Raw genomic sequence first — 8,094 nt, forward strand, 5'->3', positions numbered from 1 at the left:
GGGAAGCACTTTGATCTGATAAGACTTTCCTGAAACCTGGCATGACACACCATGTCAGTACATTGAATGTACTTGCAAGCTCACAACAAGCATAAGCATAATGGCAAACAATATTATGACATTTAATCAGGTTAAATGCAATGGCGAACATACTACTGATGCAGTGAAATCAACTCGTGCACCGAGTCCCGTGGACTCTCTTACCAGACGGGTTACCTTGTAACCAAAACGGTGACCATACCCGAATCACAAACGAAACCAACACTTCAGTTCCACAATGATCATCTTCATAGTCTCACAAATCATCACATAAACAGTGCGAACCATAAGAATTTAGTGTGCAAGATTACTTAATCATGTTGATCCATGGTGTGACTTACTTACGAGCTATGTCCATAACCGAGAACGCGGCTACCGATAGGTTTAATAAACACTCTACAGAGGTTAGCACACTGTATCCACACCACGGCCTCGCACTCCCATTCGGGTAGGCCAACGACATTCCGACAGAACCTTCCCATTACCATGACACTCTCCCGGCCACTCCGACCAACTCCCCTTTGGGATAAGTCATGAGTGGCCCCGGGCCTACCAAAGGCATCAACGGCCACCGTCGTGGCAAAACTTAAATGGTCCCAAACGGGGACAAAGTACCATAACAACAAACGGGCACACAAGGTTATGTCTGCTTACCGGGCCAGGGTACCGCATGCCCATAACCTTCCCTCGTTGGAGGTACCGGCCAGAGGCATGACAATGGGCTGAATAATGACCTTCCCATAAAGGCAAACATGGTTGCACTGGGAAAACTCGATTCAGTGGCACCATGACCCGATCAACATTATGTTCATGTTGAATTAACATCAAGTTTACTTGAAGTGAAAATACTCGAGTCACAATATGTCATGAACATGCAACTATTCGACATGCATTACAAACAACTTAAAATAAACAGATCAACATCATTAAAGTTTTCTACTTGCACTACTCACCATTAAGCTTTACTGATTTTACTTCACTGGTTTTAACACTCATCATTTTGGTTATACCATAATATATTAAAATCAATTCATCACATAAGGAAAATGCTATCAATCATATCCAAGAGCATAACCACACAATCAAATTTCTTCTACTGCCTTAAACTAGTCCACACTACTACAGGATGCTGCTAACGCGACACTACGATCAGAGACCCTTCGAGAAACTGTGTGCGATGCAATGATCGCAAACGGTGGTGTAGGAAAACTGTCAGAAATGTATAAAAAGTTTGCGATTGAGGATGCAGCAAACACGGTTCAGATTTTAGTTGCGTGTGCGATGCAGGGCATACGGTTCAATTCAATCAACCGTTTGCGATGAGGAGGCACAAAAGAAACGGGCAGACAGATGAAGGTGTGTGCGATGTACAGCACATGGTTCACTCGGATGAACTGTTTGTGATTAGGCAACACAAAAGAAATGGTCAGCAAGATCAAAGATGTGTGCGATATACGGCATGCGATTCACTCGGATGAACTGTTTGCGTTGAGACATGAGAACAGAAACGGTTCAAATGAACAAGATGTGTGTGATACAAGGCAAACAGGTCTGTAATCAGAAACGTGTGCGAAGACCGATAAGAACACATACGATTAATGCTAACAAGCCATGTGTGTTGTGAGCAAACGATTGCTGGTATACAATTGTGAGTGATTGATGAAAACATCACCAACGGGTTCCATTGTTTAGTCCGTGTGCGATGTGATTTTTTTTGTCCGCACACCATCTACGCTCTGTCTACAGAGCATCAACATATATACTTAAAAAGACAGCATTGCATAACCAAATTAAGCATACAATTACACAAGTGACTACACACATTACATTTGCACACACCAAAGTAAGCAATTACATGCATACTAAAGTAGGAGATACAAGGATCTAATCATCTACTTATTGTTGTGATGACGCTTGCCTTGCTCTGCTTCTGGCTGGATCCAGAGTTGTCACTAATATATGAGTGCATACGGCGCCTTCCAATAGCCATCTGGGTTACCAACATCAAATGCCTTGTAGAAGAGCATGAAGGTGAGGGGTGAGACGATGCAGCCCATGCCCGTCCCGATAGCCTGTGCGACAAGCATGGATCTTGGGGATGTCGACGTGAGATAACTCGTCTTCAAGTCATGCATCAATTTGGCAGACATGAGGACCAACTACTTCACCAGCGTACCACCAACCAGGCTGGCAATTACACCATTTTTCTTGCCAGCCCAGGCTGCGAAGATGAAGAGGGCGATCTTGCCGTAGTTGTAGGCCATGTTGATGTCACTGAGACCTGCTCCGTAGGAATTGGAGAACCCGAGCACAAGTGCAAGGAGATATGCTACTATCACATAGTACCACTTGATCTGACGGAACATCAGGGGTATGCTGATTGATGAGATGATGCTAAGCACGGTGTATCCAGTGTATGCCATCCATCTTGAAAATCTCATCGGATGTAACTCTTTGAGTAGATGATTTTTCATATAAAAAAACTTTTTAATCCGAGTTCGTATGCAAAAGTTATGCCCATTTTACAAATTCAAGAGAGATTTTGCAAATAAAGTCGAAATTCATATTTGTAAATTTTCCCAACAAGTAGACCACATATCACATGGGAAACTTATTTTCTTTTATTTTTTTGACATTTCCATCATTTTCTTTTATTTTTTTAAACTGAAAAGGCGGTCCAGGGGGGGCGGTGCATTCGATGGAATTTTTGGGCCAAGTTAGTAATGGCGCACCGTGGGAGTGGTGCGCCATTACTAGTTCAACTAGTAATGGCGCACCGCTCACACGGTGAGCCATTACTAGTTTTGAAAAAAAAAACTTTTGAAAAAAAATTGAATTTTTTTTGAAAAAAACTTACTAGTGGCGCACCGTGTATGTGGTGCGCCATTACTAGTTTAACTAGTAATGGCACACTATCCACTGGTGCGCCATTACTTGGTTTGAAAAAAAATTGAATCTTTTTAAAAAAAATTGAAAAAAATTTAGTAGTGGCGCACCGAGGATGTGGTGCGCCATTACTAGTTTAACTAGTAATGGCGCACTATCCACTGGTGCGCCATTACTAGTTTTGAAAAAAATGAAAAAAAATTGTTACTAATGGCGCACCGTGGATGTGGTGCGCCATTAGTATTTGGACACTAATGGCGCACCACATGTCTCGTGTGCCATTAGTGGCCATATCATCTATAGCCATTTTCCTAGTAGTGCACCAACCGGGACTAAAGGTGTTGGGCCAGGAGCAAGGCCCATTGGTCCTGGTTCGTGTCTGGAACCGGGACCAAAGGGGTCAGACGAACCGGGACCAATGGCCCCCGAGGCCCGGCCGGCGCCCTGGCCTCACGAACTGGGACTGATGCACCCTTTGGTCCCGGTTCGTGAGTGAACCGGGATTAATGCCCTTACCCAGGCCTCAACCAAAGCCCTGTTTTCTACTAGTGGAGGGAGAAGAAAGCAAGTAAGAGGAAAGGGAGCCATTAATGGAGATGGTGGAGGGGCAAAGGAGAGAGAGAGGGAGGAGGGCGGAGAATTGAAGGAAGAGAGAAGAAAGCAAATGAGAGAGGAAAGCAAGCTATGGGAAAAGGAAGGGGAAGGGCGAAGGAGGGGAAAGGTGGTTGATATTTTGGCTAGTACCCTTAGTAGTAGCGCGGGATAACCCGCCCGCCCTTCTGCTATGGTTAGTACCTGTAGAGCAGGCGTATGTACTCGCGCTGCTGCTAAGCGGGACCCACCAGCTGGCCCCGTGTATAAGTAGTAACAACGCGGGGTACACACACGACGCTTCTACTATTAGATTAGCTGCAGCATGGGTCGTATACCCAACGCTGCTACTATGGCCTGTCTTGGGGGTACGATGGGGACCACTTAGTAATAGCGCGGGGCCGCTCTATCCGTGCTATTACTATGTACTACCTGTAGCGCGGGGTTTGGCTCCGCAATGCTACTAATTAACAGTAGCACGCAGTCTCCACCCCGTGCTACTACTAAGCATATGGCTATAGGGTTTTCCCTAATAGTGTAACCATGTGTATGCATCCGACTCCACAAAAAAGTGCAGGTGCACATCATTGTGAATATAGTTTACCTTTTGTCTAAAAATATATTAAGATAGCTGAAAAATTTACATTCAGAGAGTTCATTACATGTCAGGATAAACTCAGTAGATACACTTGATTGAAAATATAAGCACACGACCAATATAAAATTGTAAGAATCAACGCTCTCCACAAAGACCTAATGCCATGGAATCATATATACACACCATAAAATGTACTCCACAAAGTTCAAACCATGGAGCACTTGCAACACAACGTAAAATCCAAAGATAGTTGAAGAAGGTGTGACTGATAAAGCTCCCTAGCTGGCAGGAGTGAACTTCATGCAGATTGGAGGGTTAATCTTGGCAAGAGCAAGTAAGGAAGATGGGAATACCCATATGCCATCCCCACATATCAAGCCGGATGCAACAGCAGGCACTTGGATGGCAGCCTCCTTCTTGTTCATCTTCTCCCACACAAATACCACCAAACTCCCGATGCACATGTCAATGGCAAAGCTCCCACCTACAAGGAAAGGCACCGCCATTGCCATCGGTAGTTGAACATACTTGCCGTACCTGCGTGGTAGGGTATCCCTTGCAATACTCAGAAGCATCGCAAATGCAAAAATTCCAGCCGAGATTGATAGGCAGTGCTTTGGCAAAGCTGAGAAGCCTTCCACACCGAGAATCGCCATACTACGGTAGATGAGTGCATACGGCGCATTCCAATAGCCATCTGGGTTACCAACATCAAATGCCTTGTAGAAGAGCATGAAGGTGAGGGGTGAGACGATGCAACCCATGCCCGTCCCGATAGCCTGTGCGACAAGCATGGATCTTGGGGATGTCGACGTGAGATAACTCGTCTTCAAGTCATGCATCAATTCGGCAGACATGAGGACCAACTGCTTCACCAGCGTACCACCAACCAGGCCGGCAATTACACCATTTTTCTTGCCAGCCCAGGCTGCGAAGCTGAAGAAGGCGATCTTGCCGTAGTTATAGGCCATGTTGATGTCAGTGAGACCTGCTCCGTACGAATTGGAGAACCCGAGCACAGGTGCAAGGAGATATGCTACTATCACATAGTACCACTTGATCTGACGGAACATCAGGGGTATGCTGATTGATGAGATCATGCTAAGAACGGCGTATCCAGTGTATGCCATCCATGAGGGTAGGTTGTCACTCTTGAAAATCTCATCGCGCTAGAGTGTTTATTAAATCTCATCGCTAGACATGGGAAGCACTTTGATCTGATAAGACTTTCCTGAAAGCTGGCATGACACACCATGTCAGTACATTGAATGTACTTGCAAGCTCACAACAAGCATAAGCATAATGGCAAACAATATTATGACATTTAATCAGGTTAAATGCAATGCCAAACATACTACTGATGCGGTGAAATCAACTCGTGCACCGAGTCCCGTGGACTCTCTTACCAGACGGGTTACCTTGTAACCAAAACGGTGACCATACCCGGATCACAAACGAAACCAACACTTCAGTTCCACAATGATCATCTTCATGGTCTCACAAATCATCACATAAACAGTGCGAACCATAAGAATTTAGTGTGCAAGATTACTTAATCATGTTGATCCATGGTGTGACTTACTTACGAGCTATGTCCATAACCGAGAACGCGGCTACCGATAGGTTTAATAAACACTCTACAGAGGTTAGCACACTGTATCCACACCACGGAATCCATGGCCTCGCACTCCCATTCGGGTAGACCAACGACATTCCGACAGAACCCTCCCATTACCATGACACTCTCCCGGCCACTCCGACCAACTCCCCTTTGGGATAAGTCATGGGTGGCCCCGGGCCTACCAAAGGCATCAACGGCCAATGTCGTGGCAAAACTTAAACGGTCCCAAATGGGGACAAGGTACCATAACAACAAACGGGCACACAAGGTTATGTCTGCTTACCGGGCCAGGGTACCGCATGCCCATAACCTTCCCTCGTTTGAGGTACCGACCAGAGGCATGACAACGGGCTGAATAATGACCTTCCCATAAAGGCCAACATGGTTGCACTGGGAAAACTCGATTCAGTGGCACCATGACCCGATCAACATTATGTTCACATTGAATTAACATCAAGTTTACTTGAAGTGAAAATACTCGAGTCACAATATGTCATGAACATGCGACTATTCGACATATATTACAAACAACTTAAAATAAACAGATCAACATCATTAAAGTTTTGTACTTGCACTACTCACCATTAAGCTTTACTGATTTTACTTCACTGGTTTTAACACTCATCATTTTGGTTATACCATAATATATTAAAATCAATTCATCACATGAGGAAAATGCTATCAATCATATCCAAGAGCATAACCACACAATCAAATTTCTTCTACTGCCTTAAACTAGTCCACACTACTACAGGATGCTGCTAACGCGACACTACGATCGGAGACCCTTCGAGAAACTGTGTGCGATGCAATGATCGCAAACGGTGGTGTAGGAAAACTGTCAGAAATGTATAAAAAATTTGCGATGGAGGATGCATCAAACACGGTTTAGATTTTAGTTGCGTGTGCGATGCAGGGCATACGGTTCAATTCAATCAATCGTTTGCGATGAGGAGGCACAAAAGAAACGGGCAGATAGATGAAGGTGTGTGCGATGTACAGCACACGGTTCACTCGGATGAACTGTTTGTGATTAGGCAACACAAAAGAAATGGTCAGCAAGATCAAAGGTGTGTGCGATATACGGCATGCGATTAACTCGGATGAACTGTTTGCGTTGAGACATGAGAACAGAAATGGTTCAAATGAACAAGATGTGTGTGATACAAGGCAAACAGGTCTGTAATCAGAAACGTGTGCGAAGACCGATAAGAACACATACGATTAATGCTAACAAGCCGTGTGTGTTGTGAGCAAACGATTGCTGGTATACAATTGTGAGTGATTGATGAAAACATCACCAACGGGTTCCATTGTTTAGTCCGTGTGCGATATGATTTTGTTTGTCCGCACACCATCTACGCTCTGTCTATAGAGCATCAACATATATACTTAAAAAGACAGCATTGCATAACCAAATTAAGCATACAATTACACAAGTGACTACACACATTGCATTTGCACACACCAAAGTAAGCAATTACATGCATACTAAAGTAGGAGAAACAAGGGTCTAATCATCTACTTATTGTTGTGATGACGCTTGCCTTGCTCTGCTTCTGGCTGGATCCCTGGCCGTTTTGGGGAAGGAGGCACTTCCTCATGTCAACGATCCGGCTGTACATGTCATCGCTCGTGTACGCCTCCTTGGCCGCGTACACAACGTGAGCTTTGTCGAGTTTCTCCATCCAGGCCGAGTGCTAGGCACGCTTGTCCTTGTTGCATGAATCCTTCATGTCTCTGTAGTAGGGGTCGATGATGGCCTCGGCGAGGTGAACCAGTGAGTCCTTCTCATGCTCCTTGCTGCCCCAGATCTTGTATTGGCCCTGGATGTCGACAAGATTCTGGCAGGCAATGCCCAAACTCTCGAGCACCTTTACATCATTGGGGATGTCCACCATAGCAAACATGTAGTGGGGGCTGTTGACAAACCTGGCAAAACGCTCGCAAGGCCTTGTGGCCAGGCAGTAGTGGTAGACGAGGACGTGGTGGCCCACGCACATCTGGGCGACGGTAACCTTGGGACGAGATCCGGCACGAGCGCGGGTGTACTCGAGGTCGAATCCGACCACCTTGTACTTCTCCTCGGCAAGCAACAGCTCCATGATGCCGATGGGTGCTCCACCCAGACCGGGTGGTTGGTGTACACCACTGAGAGGTCCTCGAACCTTCGGTGCGTGTCCACCACGGCATGGATGGTGAACTGCTGCTCGTCATCGGCAGCCGCTCGGAGCACCATTGGAGCCGCGCAGGATACTCTCTAAGAATTTCTCGTGGTGGGTGTGCTTCTTGCAATGGTGGGGAGCGATCGAAAGGTTGAAGAGACACAATGGTAGGTTAAATGGCCGCTGTAATAAAT

General features: G+C 45.6%; 1 pseudogene; it reads right to left on the minus strand.

The window, feature by feature from the left end:
- Positions 1 to 4,392: 4,392 nt before the first annotated feature.
- LOC123125123 (iron-phytosiderophore transporter YSL15-like) lies at positions 4,393 to 5,316 on the minus strand (annotated as a pseudogene).
- Between the last annotated feature and the right edge of the window lie 2,778 nt (positions 5,317 to 8,094).

Source organism: Triticum aestivum, chromosome 5D, assembly GCF_018294505.1.
Source record: "Triticum aestivum cultivar Chinese Spring chromosome 5D, IWGSC CS RefSeq v2.1, whole genome shotgun sequence".
Classification (NCBI taxonomy): domain Eukaryota; kingdom Viridiplantae; phylum Streptophyta; class Magnoliopsida; order Poales; family Poaceae; genus Triticum; species Triticum aestivum.